We start from the raw sequence: 11802 nt of genomic DNA, 5'->3' as shown, positions 1-11802 counted from the left end.
TTACAGTAAAGCAAGAACAAAAAAACTCCCAATGTTTTTTTGTTAATTTGTTTTGTCTGCTGGTCAGTTTGGTAAAAACTAGTTTATTTAGTTTTCTTCAGTGAAAAAAAAGTGGTCGACACATTTTGTCGTCATGGCTTTAGTCAATACTGCTCCACAGCCTCTCTCTGTGTGCACACGACACTACGGCTTAGGAAAACAAACCCTTTTTCTCTGTTGTTGTTTTTCTCACCACCAACTGTGGATCCGACTCTGATGAGGAGCCAGGCCCTTTTAGAGTCGCTGCCAAAGTGTTAACGCAACCTGACCTGAGATCAGATTCTATAAATGTCTTCTACATCCTGACAGTTCTCTGAAAAAAAGCTATGTTTACTATGTCAGTCGTTCTTCGATTTTTTCAAAAATAGCAGACCTACAAGCTCGTAGCGCGCCACTCGGTGGCGCGCTACGAGCTTGTAGATCTGCTATTTTTCAATAGCTAAAGCATGACATAACGCTAACACCAAAAAAGGGTTCCCGCACAAAATGGGTTAATGCAACCCCAGAAGTGAAATAACACTCACCAATCAATATTCACACAGCAAAACACTCTCTGCTCTGCATGATACCTCCTCCCTCCTCCCCTCCCTCTCCGTCACGTTCCTGGCTGTTCCCTGGCTGGCTCCCGTGAGAAATGTGTTTATTAAAACCAAGGAGCGTTTCTCCATCTCTCTCTCTTTCTCTTTCTGTTCTCATGACATGATCAGCAGATGTGTCAAAGTGAGGTGTCCTCCATACTGTATGGATACACTAAACCCAAGCGTTTAGGTTATAAACACATATTTGTAACACTTTTAAAACGTGTCAGTGTTTAGATTATAAACAGAATAACATGTTTAATCGCCTGTAACACTTTTTAAACACATAAACGCGTTTAGTTTTTACAATCAATATAGGTGTTTAAAATTTGAACACTAGGTGTTCTCGTGAGGTGTTTGAGTGAACTATACTTGTGTTCTACTGTATTTTATGACCATTAATAAACATTTTATTATTACACACTGGTGTTTAGGTTTTAAACGTGTTTTGCAGTGATGGAGGAGCTCTGGTTAACTATCAAGGAGTAGAGGGGTTATTAAGAGACAGAATCCATATTTGATGAGGAGGGAGTAGGATGAGTCAGAGAGATGGTCTGGATATCAAAAGCACCGGGGGGGGGGGGGGGGAGGACGAGGGGAGGGGGGAGGACAGATGAACACAATAAGAAAGTCAACACACGTGTCGTCCCAGTGTGCTCATTATGCACAAATAGAGCCAACTTATCCAAATGTCGTACAGCACACATGCATCAGGAGGAGTGTGTGTGTGTGTGTGTGTGTGTGTGTGTGTGTGTGTGTGTGTGTGTGTGCGTGTGCGCGTGTGCTCACAGTGTAATGAGGACATCTCGAAACATGACGAAGATGTGAGTCAGAGAGAGAGAGCGAGAGAGAGAGAGAGAGAGAGAGAGGGACACACAGTGTGATTACGCATTTCCTCCTTATTGACCGTGATCTCTCTCACACACACACACACACACAAACACACACACACACACACACACACACACACACACAAACACACACACACAATGAGTAATACTGTAAATCAGGCAGAGATGAGAGCAGAGAGAGAGAGAGAGAATAAAACATAATGGGGCGATAAGTGTGTGATTAAATGTGTGCGTCTACAATCCGACACAGACCACAGCATGCTAACCACGTGCTCACCTATCGCTGTGCTGCGCCCATTTGGCACTTTGACCTCTTATTTAACCCATTCTGACCTGGGATCAGATTCTAAAAAAATGTCTTCTACATCCTGACAGTTTTCTGAAAAAGCTGTGTTTCTATAATGTCAGTCGTTCTTCGATTTTTTTCAAAAATAGCAGACCTACAAGCTCGTAGCGCGCCACCGAGTGGCTTGTAGATCTGCTATTTTTCAATAGCTAAAGCATAACATAATGCTAAAATGGGTTAGGGTTAAGTTATTTTATACCATTTTGGAACCGAAATAGGGAACCGGAATCGATAAGCAGAACCGGAAGAATCGGTACCGGACTCACACAAATCCTAATGATACCCATCCCTACAAAGGGTGCTGAGATATGTACTGGCAAAAAATGACAGATGTACAAACTCGCAACAAACACAGTTGGAAAAACTCTCTGTTTTTAGAAACATGGTAGAAAATTACATTAAGAAATGAGAGGACAAAATAAGGAACTCAGGATGGACGGATATTATCTGACAGTATCTGCTGGCAGACAGACATACATACAGTACAGACACTAGAGACAGACAGACAGACAGACAGACACTAGAGACAGACATTTCAAAGAGACCAGATGCGAGAACAACAGGAGACAGGACGCAGAAGACAAGAGTGAGTGAGAGAAGGGAGAGAGAGAAGGGGGTGCATGCCCGTGCCCAAAGGGTGCAAGTCAAGTCACATGACTGGCATCTGGCATAGCGTCTCACACACACACACACACACACACACACACTCTGTACGTGCGTGCCTGAGACAGTGAGAATTGGACTGACGAACAATCCAAGATGGCGCCTGATTAAGTTAATGACAGTCGCCATCATCCTTATTGGATTGCGTTCGTCCATTGGCATTTGTCTCTCACACACACACACACACACACACACACACACACACCTCTCTCTGACCAAAATGGCAAACCAAAAATCGATGAGCAGAATCAGAATAGTCACTAAATCATAACTAAATACCCCTCCCTAGAGGCCTATAGGGCTGTATTTTGCGTGTGTTAACTCTTAAGCACCAGGTCTTATTCCCTAACTTGAATAAACTAAAGACCTGGAGGCGTGATCAATGCTCTTTGGCCACTCAGAATAGCCAAAAGGCATTGATCACGCCTCCAGGTCTTTAGTTTACTCAAGTTAGGGATTAAGACCTGGTACTTAAGAGTAAGACACACAAAATACAGCCCCTAGACATAAACATATTAAACCCGGCTTATAATCTTAAGGGATTCACTTCTAACGTGTTATTTTCATAAAGATCCAGGGAAAAAATAACTTGTATGAGACGGAGCAAAAGTAAAGGAGAACACTTGGAGGTTAAGTCAGCCCAGTGTTATCGTTGCTGCGATCATTCTGCTTCCAAATAGCCTCCGTAGGCCCGCAATCTCTCCTCCTACATATACGTCCATTAAGGTAAAATGTTTCACAGTGGGGCTAAATGGACCCAGCTTCTATTTGTGGACCCTTAGCTCTATTGATTGCAATGAGCTTGTTCTCAATCCAGCGCATTACTCACAGGACCACAGAGAGGTCACCGCGACCATTTAACCGCCATGCTACTCAGACACAAACTTCATCTTCATCTTCCGGGACGCCGTTTTGAAAGTATAGAGGTGATATTATCAAAGTTAACATCGATCAATCTACCTAATCAATCTACAGTTCAAGCTGCTTACAACACGTTGCATTGGGTGAGAAATTAAACTATTTATGTATTAAAACACCCATTTTGTTTATAACATTAACAGGTTGATATATTGCCTGTCCAGTGTTGGATACACAAGGTTTAATGGACACATACTACTGTACGCCCATTATATTTGCAAGTGAATACTAAAGGCTCATTCATAGTCTGGAAATAACGGGGGTCCCTGAAATAACGGGGGTCCCTCTACTGTACTGTACTGTCAGTGTACTGTACTGTCACACCCGAAATCATATATACAGTTAATGTATGTGTGTGTGTGTGTGTGTGTGTGTGTGTGTGGCTGCGCAACAGTGACACTTGGGTGGTGAAAACCAACCAAATGCTATTTTCGTGCTCGGACACAGCCAGGTACACAGGGACCCAGGGATCCACTCAGAGACACACATAGCTGTCTATACGAGTGGTTGCACCACTCAAAAAAACATACTACTATAATACTCGCTTGGCGTGTTGTAAAACATGGACTCACCTTGAGGGCCTTGGAACGGGTGTCCAGGAGTTTCTCTATCTTCTTGGCGGCGGTCCCCACCAGGTCTTTGGCGTCGTTGGTTTTGATGCTGAAGTGGTTCTTGTGTTTGTGATAGATCTGAGCCAATCAGAAGAGAGGAGGGTGGAAGTCAGCATGACAGGATATTTCACCAATAGGGTGATGGAAAGGTGATGCAAGGTGAAGCAAGAGACACAAATGAGCAACTGTTACTAGACGTTAGAAATAACCCAAATAAAGTGGACATGGCAACACCGAACACAGACGACAATTGGGTTGAACTGAAGGAAACATTTCCACTTACCACATGTAAATGAAACAAACTATGGGCATGTCACTGCCCTAAAACCACTTAAAATTCAAAGTTTAGGCATTTGGCAGATGCCCTTTGTCCAGGGTGACTTACAATAAGCACGGTAAACACATGAAATGCAGAGAGACAGCGTAGTGCTAGTGTTAGTCAGAGTAATATGGGCTTGGGTGATGGAAAGTAATTTACTCAATTACTGTACAATGCAATCATTCTACAATTTTGAGGGACTTTTCGTACTTTGTACGTATGTACATATTTAACACTTCACACTTCTACTTCAATACATCTCAGAAGCAGCAAATAGTGTACGTTTGACTGCACTCTTTGAACAATATATAGTAATGAGTACTTCATCTGCTTCAAATAACTTAACACAAATAACTGACAATGCCAACCACTACATGATGTCATACACGACACCAGGGTATAAATCCCCCTATAGAAGAAGGAGACCACAGCCAACCACCGTTCATTGCATTAAGCGTGACGGCCAACGGACAGGAAGCCAAGTTCAGCATGGGAGCCAAGCACCGCTTCCTGGGCTGCCCTCTGCACATCACCATGCATGAATAATATTGTATTATCATAGTTTAAACTTTAAACTGTAGATATTTATTTCTCTTGGAGGTAGAAAACCTTCCACTAAATGGAAGGAAAGGAATACTACCTGGCCATTGATTTAAAAAAAAAATACCATGACAGGTTACATAACACAGACTATTTCTCTGTTCTGTGGAATATGGTCCACAGGTCCAACAAAATAATAAATACCAACTTAAATGCCAAACAGCCAATTATTTAGCAGCCTGAAGGGTTGTCTCTGACAGCGTGTGTGTGCACGGCGTACGTGCGTTGGCTTTGTCTCTTAGACCCTCAGGCTTTAAAAACATTGTTTTGTCTGGCTCGAGAAGAGTAACTAAAAAACAGGAAATGATCACGTAGTGATATTTGTCAGGTGAAAGAAGCTCTGTCTCCCCCCCCCCCCCATATTAGTATGATTATTATCTAATATATTTTTTATCCCACGATTTTGTAACCCATTTTTCACCCCTGTGTCAATCATCTACTGTGATCCTGGGCTCTACACACCCTCCGCCAACCTGGGGAGAGCAACGGACTTAACTCATGCTCCCTTCATGCTTGAGTGTCCAAGTTGCTCCTTTACACCTGACAGGGGGGAGTTTCCCTGGTTGGACGTAGCGCGTGAAAGGAACATGTTATTCCAACCAGTTCCTTTCCCCTTCATCAGGCGCCCCGGCTGACCAGGGGGAGGCAGTTTAGAGACCAGGATTACTGCATGTTTTTGTGAGGGTACCTACCCTAGGGGACACGGGGAGAACATGCAAACTCCACACAGAAATGTATGATTATTGATGTGTGTGTCACAACCACGCGCCTCTTGGCAGTTGTTTGCGTAGCATCAGGAGCCATTTTGCTGTTACAGTAGATCCTGTCCAGCATGACGACTCCAGTGCATGTGTACTTTACAGTGTGTGCCTTCTCTTTTTTCTCCACAAATCCATTAAACTAAATGTATCCTTTATTTGGTGATTCAGGATGGATTGGAAGCTAAAGATAAAGAACAGCGGGTTTGTAATGCAATATAATGATCTCTGAATCTCTGAATGCTTTCAAGTTGAACCCATTCCCTCTCGGGAGAAAAAAGAGCCACAAGCATTTATCTAGCTAAATGTGCATCAGCCATGTATCTAAATAAATTCTAAATGGCTCCTTCCTGACTTTGCAACAATGTCAGGTCTGTGGGAATTGGGAATTGGCTTTTACTAAATTGGGACTTGAAGGGGAGAAAATGTTTTTCTTTTGTCTTGAATTAAGGGGCATGTTTTGCACAATAACATATTAGTCTTTTCATTATGTCTGCCCGCACGATCTCTGTGATTCATAATACAGTACGTTTGTTTACCTCAGTCACTGATACTAAAATCTGATTTTTTTTTTTTTTTTTTCTATGAATCTGTGACCTGACACCCATACTGTTACAAAAAGCTGTAGGTCTGTGCGTGCATGCGTGTGTGCATACTCAAATAGTACTAAAATATCGTCACTGTCGGGTGGAAATCTTATCCGTTTTGAACCTACGTTACTTTTCATGAAATGGAGAATAAAAAAAGAATACCAGTGTGTCAATGCAACCAATGTGGTTCTGATTTAGTCTCCGCAGTTCCCGTTAATAATTTCCATACGTTATTATTAAATTCAGAGACATATCCACATTCAACCTATTGTGGGTCATGTCATGTCACTTCCTTTGATGTTGATCTGTCCAGTTGTGTCCGAGATTAGCAGCACACTGACAGACAGCTAGGCTGACAGACAGACAGCTAGGCTGACAGACAGACAGCTGGGCTGACAGACAGACAGACAGCTAGGCAGAAACACATGGACAGGTTGGGGCAAAAATATACCCTACGCCTCCCAGCCTGTTGGCCTCTGAGGAGCTAATGAATTATTGTTGAGCTGAAAGGTTTCTAGCCTGATGATGATATACTGTATACAGTACAGTGTAGATTTGACATGGACGGTCTTTGAATGTGAACAGTCAGGTGTTAACCCATTCTGTTTTAGGAATTATGTTATGCTTTAGCTATTTAAAAATAGCAGATCTACAAGCTCATAGTGCGGCACCGAGTGCCGCGCTACGAGCTTGTAGGTCTGCTATTTTTGAAAAATCGTGAAAATGTGGTGTAAATCTTTGAATATATATTCTTTCAGAACAAACGTTTTTAACTCAAATCTTTGCATCTGTTCCTGGAACATAGTGGAACAACATATTTTCAGATGGGGGGGTCGGTGGCCAAATACAGATAATTGTTGTGGTCCTTGACCATTAAATATTGAGAACCACTGATACAGAAACATGAGGTTTTTCAGAAAATTGTCATGATTTAGAAGACATTTTTTTCAATTTAGTCTAAATTGGTTAGAGGCTGCATGCCATGATGATGAGTGTGCGCGCATGGGGCGTGTGTGTGTGTGTGTGTGTGTGTGTGTGTGTGTGTGTGTGTAGTGCATGTGACGTGCTTGTGTCAACCTTACTTCCACTAGGCTCTGAATGCCGCTCGCCGAATCCGTCAGAGAGATCAGTTCCTTCTGCATCTGATCCACCCATTCCTTCACCCTGTCACAACGAGAAACAAACAATCAGAGATCAGTTCCTTCTGCATCTGATCCACCCATTCCTTCACCCTGTCACAACGAGAAACAAACAATCAGAGATCAGTTCCTTCTGCATCTGATCCACCCATTCCTTCACCCTGTCACAACGAGAAACAAACAATCAGAGATCAGTTCCTTCTGCATCTGATCCACCCATTCCTTCACCCTGTCACAACGAGAAACAAACAATCAGAGATCAGTTCCTTCTGCATCTGATCCACCCATTCCTTCACCCTGTCACAACAAGAAACAAACAATCAGAGATCAGTTCCTTCTGCATCTGATCCACCCATTCCTTCACCCTGTCACAACAAGAAACAAACAATCAGAGATCAGTTCCTTCTGCATCTGATCCACCCATTCCTTCACCCTGTCACAACAAGAAACAAACAATCAATCAATCATCACCACCACCACTCCAATTCCTCCTGGGTTCAACCCCTTGTCCGTTGGGGACCAAATACCTGCTACCTGGGAGTTGTTTAATAACCCATGTTGTTGTTCAGTGACTTCAATAGGCTCTGTGCACAGCAGCCATGTTGGAAAAAAACTGGGCCTCTTCCACCTTACTTCCTTCACAGGTGTTACCAATGATACTTGTCACGGGGCAACCCGTGCCCTATATACAAAGACACAAACTGCTTTCTATAACATGCAAAGACTATTTTAAAATGGTGTGGTGAAATTTAAATGATCACCGATTGGTTATTTGTCTCTCCTGCACTGCTGGTGGCATTTCCCTTGATGGGGAAGGGCCCAAGTGCTATGCAGGAGAGGGGTGATTCTTATGCTGTCTTATAATTGTCATTGACTTTCATGCTGATCTATACTTGTTTAATTGTAACGCATTATTAAGAATGTGTAGGTTACTTTTCTTCAAGGTGTTATTTATGGAAGTATTTATATTGAAAGTGTTTATTGAGAAGAAATGTTGCTAATTGATTCTGTGTCCTGTGGTAGGATCCATTCCTATTAAGGGAGGCTGCAGGGACAGACAAGTTAGTTGGATGGATGTGGGCATTGACACAAATAACATCCCTGAGGGAGAGCTACAGGGCCTTGTGGGATCAAGGTACAGCCTGAAGAGAGCCCTTAGCCAGTTGGGTTTTGTTCTATAGTGTTTGCTCAAGTGTTTTTGCACTGTTGAATCTGTACTGGACTTTGGTGGAGGAGTGTTAGGGAAAAATAAAGACCCTTAAACTGCATTACTGACTGTTCTTGGAGCCTTGGCCGTTCGGGCAACTTCACAATACTAATTAAGGCTCTGTTCCATTCTGGCCAAACAGAGTCAGGTTGGTGATATTGTGGAAACACCCTCTGCTACGTCAGTGGCTCTCAAAGTGGGGTCCCGTGGTTCCGTGAGGGGGCTCCAAATGGCCCCGTACAAGTGTGTGAGGATGGAGTAATTTGGACCTTTGTGGTTCCATTTGATTCAATGTGTACACTCTCACAGTTATGGGGGTATACCTGAAATCATAACAATTTGAGGACCGCACTGTGCTGCCTACACTAAATGGAACAGAGCCTTCAAAATTGGTAACACTGAATGTCCTTATCTTGTCAATAGGAAAACAGTTTAGCCTAGATGTATTCATTCATTAACAAAGTCAATTAATTAATTTACTGTGTTTTTTTTTGGTGCCAGTGCCTATAATGACATGCTCAGAACAGGGTGCCTGGTTGAAAGTGGAAAAGAAATGAAATAAATAAACTCAATAGCTGCATAATTGTACATAACGATAAAAACAAAAGGTGGGGTTCTACGTTCTAGTGGTCTGGGCCTACAGTACAGTTAAACCACAAGCTATCTTTAGACCAAGTGAATCTATTTGAATATGGAATGTGGGGGAGGAAGCAAACAGTGTGTGTGGGGGGGGACGACACTACAAACAAGCAGGTGGTCTTTGTTGTGTTGATGAGAACAGCTGTCTCTCTCTCTGCATCACAACTGACCCGCCCCCTAACTCCAACTTCTAATGGTGTGTATCAATAATAGTATATACACACAAATGGCATGAATATAACACTTTATTGTTACCTATAATAACCCATTTTGGGCAGGAACCCCTTGCTATGCTTTAGCTATTGAAAAACAGCAGATCTACAAGCTCTTAGCGCGCCACCGAGTGGCGCGCTACGAGCTTGTAGATCTGCTATTTTAGAAAAATCGAAGAACGACTGGCATAGAAACATAGCCTTTTCAGAAAACAGTCAGGATGTAGAAGACATTTTTAGAATCTGATCTCAGGTCAGAATTGGTTAAGTGTGTGTATACGACTATACGTGTTTGCATGTCCAAACAGTAACAGCGAACAGAATGTGTGTGTGTGTGTGAGACGTGTGCGCGCCCACATACATCCATCCATAATCAACACTTGTCAAAACATCTCATTACTCGGTCGGCAAGTGAGACGCGATACCTCCACACACACCCGGAGGGCAGTACAGCATACATACAGTCACCTGGTGTCTCATCACAACAACAACATATGCATGCTCAGTCAGTACAGTACAGTACGCACATACAATACTGTATGTCTGTTTGTATCGTTTTTGCGCGCGTCAGCGCACACACACACTATAGGCATCACTGCTGTACTGTACGGTACTACGGACACATCAAGACTTCCCCCTGAAAACACATGTTGACATGCTCACAGTAACCCCGCACCCTCTGAGTGGCGCTTTAAATGACAGCACGATGAAAAATACATGAGTCACAATCCATATAGAAAATGAGCCTTTGGGCCCCTTTGGTGACAGTAGAACGCGAGGGAGAGGTCCTTCTATCCCCTCCCCCGGACTGATGTCAAGACTTTGACACGTGAACCCTGGTTAGCCTCCCTAGGTTATCTTATGTGTAACGCGAGCAGCAGGTCTAATGTACCTCCGACTGTAAATGTGTTGCATAGCCACGTGGAACTTTGGCCATTTTGAGAGACAGCTGCCCTGGGGCGGGGGGACAGATATAGGGTGGGCACGCTGTCAGATCAGTTATTTTTACTCAACCTGACGCTCGCACACACACACACGCACACACAGTAGGCCTGGGCGATATGACGATATATATCGTATTTTCGATAGAAAATGTCTATCACGAAAAATAAGCAATATCGTTTATATCGCCGTTTCGCTTTACGGCAGTGTTTACGGCAGTATTTTACGTCACAGCGCTTATATACGGCATGCCCAGCAGCCCACCGCACTGAAAACAGTGAGCCAACACCTTTCGGATGTCTTCTCTAGCTACTCTAAGGCCAACACGACCACAACACAAGCCGAGGATATGGAAGTGGTTTGGATTACATGAAGGGAGATAAATGATGGCTGACGAGATTCAGAGCGGTGTAAGGGGCACGTTCGGAAAAACCACACCGGAGCGCACACATCTATCAGTTTGCATTGCACAGTGCGCCCATTGCGCTATTTCCGAACGCGTCCTTAGTAACCGGCCATTCACTGTTATAAATGCAGGTTTCATGTTGGTGAGCCACGCATGTTTTACACAGTTGAACAATTGAGCTTGTCCGTCGCCGGGTGCAAACTTCTTCCAAGCCTTTCCTCTTACCTGTGCAGTCCTCCTCCTCCTGCGTGTCTGTCTTGTTTTATTGTTCCAAATAAATTATTCCATTTGAAAAGTCCTTAATTCAGCAACGGCTTCCAACAACACCAAGACGCTAACTTTGTTGTGATAAAAAAAAAACCCACTCGTCCCATATACGCACAGCTGGGCATGGAGAGTTGACGACGCGGTCGTGTTCTCTCTCACTCTATCGCCTGTAGTCAATTAAACATCGTTAAGCTGCCCAACGTCTTTAACAAACTAAACTATAACTACAACAGAACATTTTGATTCCCTATACAGAGCTTAAAATGAACTGAAACAACTATAGTGACAAACTGTGACATGAGGTATTTATTTTTTCCTTAAGACAATTTAATGCAGACACAGGCCTGTACTTCTGTGTCTGAATGGGAACGTCTTATTTCTTTATTTCTGCTTTTTAATTGTGATAATAATAATTATTAATTATTATTATATATATTTTAGTAGGCTACTTGCTTTGGGCCTGTCTGTGCATGGGCAGGGCATCAGTATTATATTCATATAATTAGAGTGGATATTGTACATTTACATATTGTAATTGGCATAAGTTTGATATTAGCATAAGTGTTCTTTTCCTGTTTTTTGAGTGGTGCAACCACTATAGACAGCTATGTGTGTCCCTGTATCCGAGCACGGAAATAGCATAATTATTGTCACCACCAAGTGTCACTGTTGTGCAGCCTAACACACAGACAGAGGAGAGCTTGTACAGTACAGTAC

The 11802-nt window shown here is 43.0% G+C and overlaps 1 protein-coding gene across 1 annotated transcript in view; it reads left to right on the top strand.

Annotated features, from left to right (window-relative positions):
- Positions 1–1370: 1370 nt before the first annotated feature.
- The window catches only part of mpped1 (metallophosphoesterase domain containing 1), a gene marked incomplete at its 3' end in the record, with an annotated part of 325357 nt that continues 314925 nt past the window's right edge, over positions 1371–11802 (top strand). Inside the window, exon 1 of the mRNA XM_080757519.1 lies at positions 1371–1388. The remainder of the gene's footprint in view (positions 1389–11802) is intronic.

The sequence above is a fragment of the Protomyctophum bolini genome (genome assembly GCF_963924005.1).
Source record: "Protomyctophum bolini genome assembly, chromosome: 23".
Classification (NCBI taxonomy): Eukaryota; Metazoa; Chordata; class Actinopteri; order Myctophiformes; family Myctophidae; genus Protomyctophum; species Protomyctophum bolini.
The sequence above is the reverse complement of the archived record's forward strand: the minus strand, read 5'-3'. Positions and strand labels throughout refer to the sequence as shown.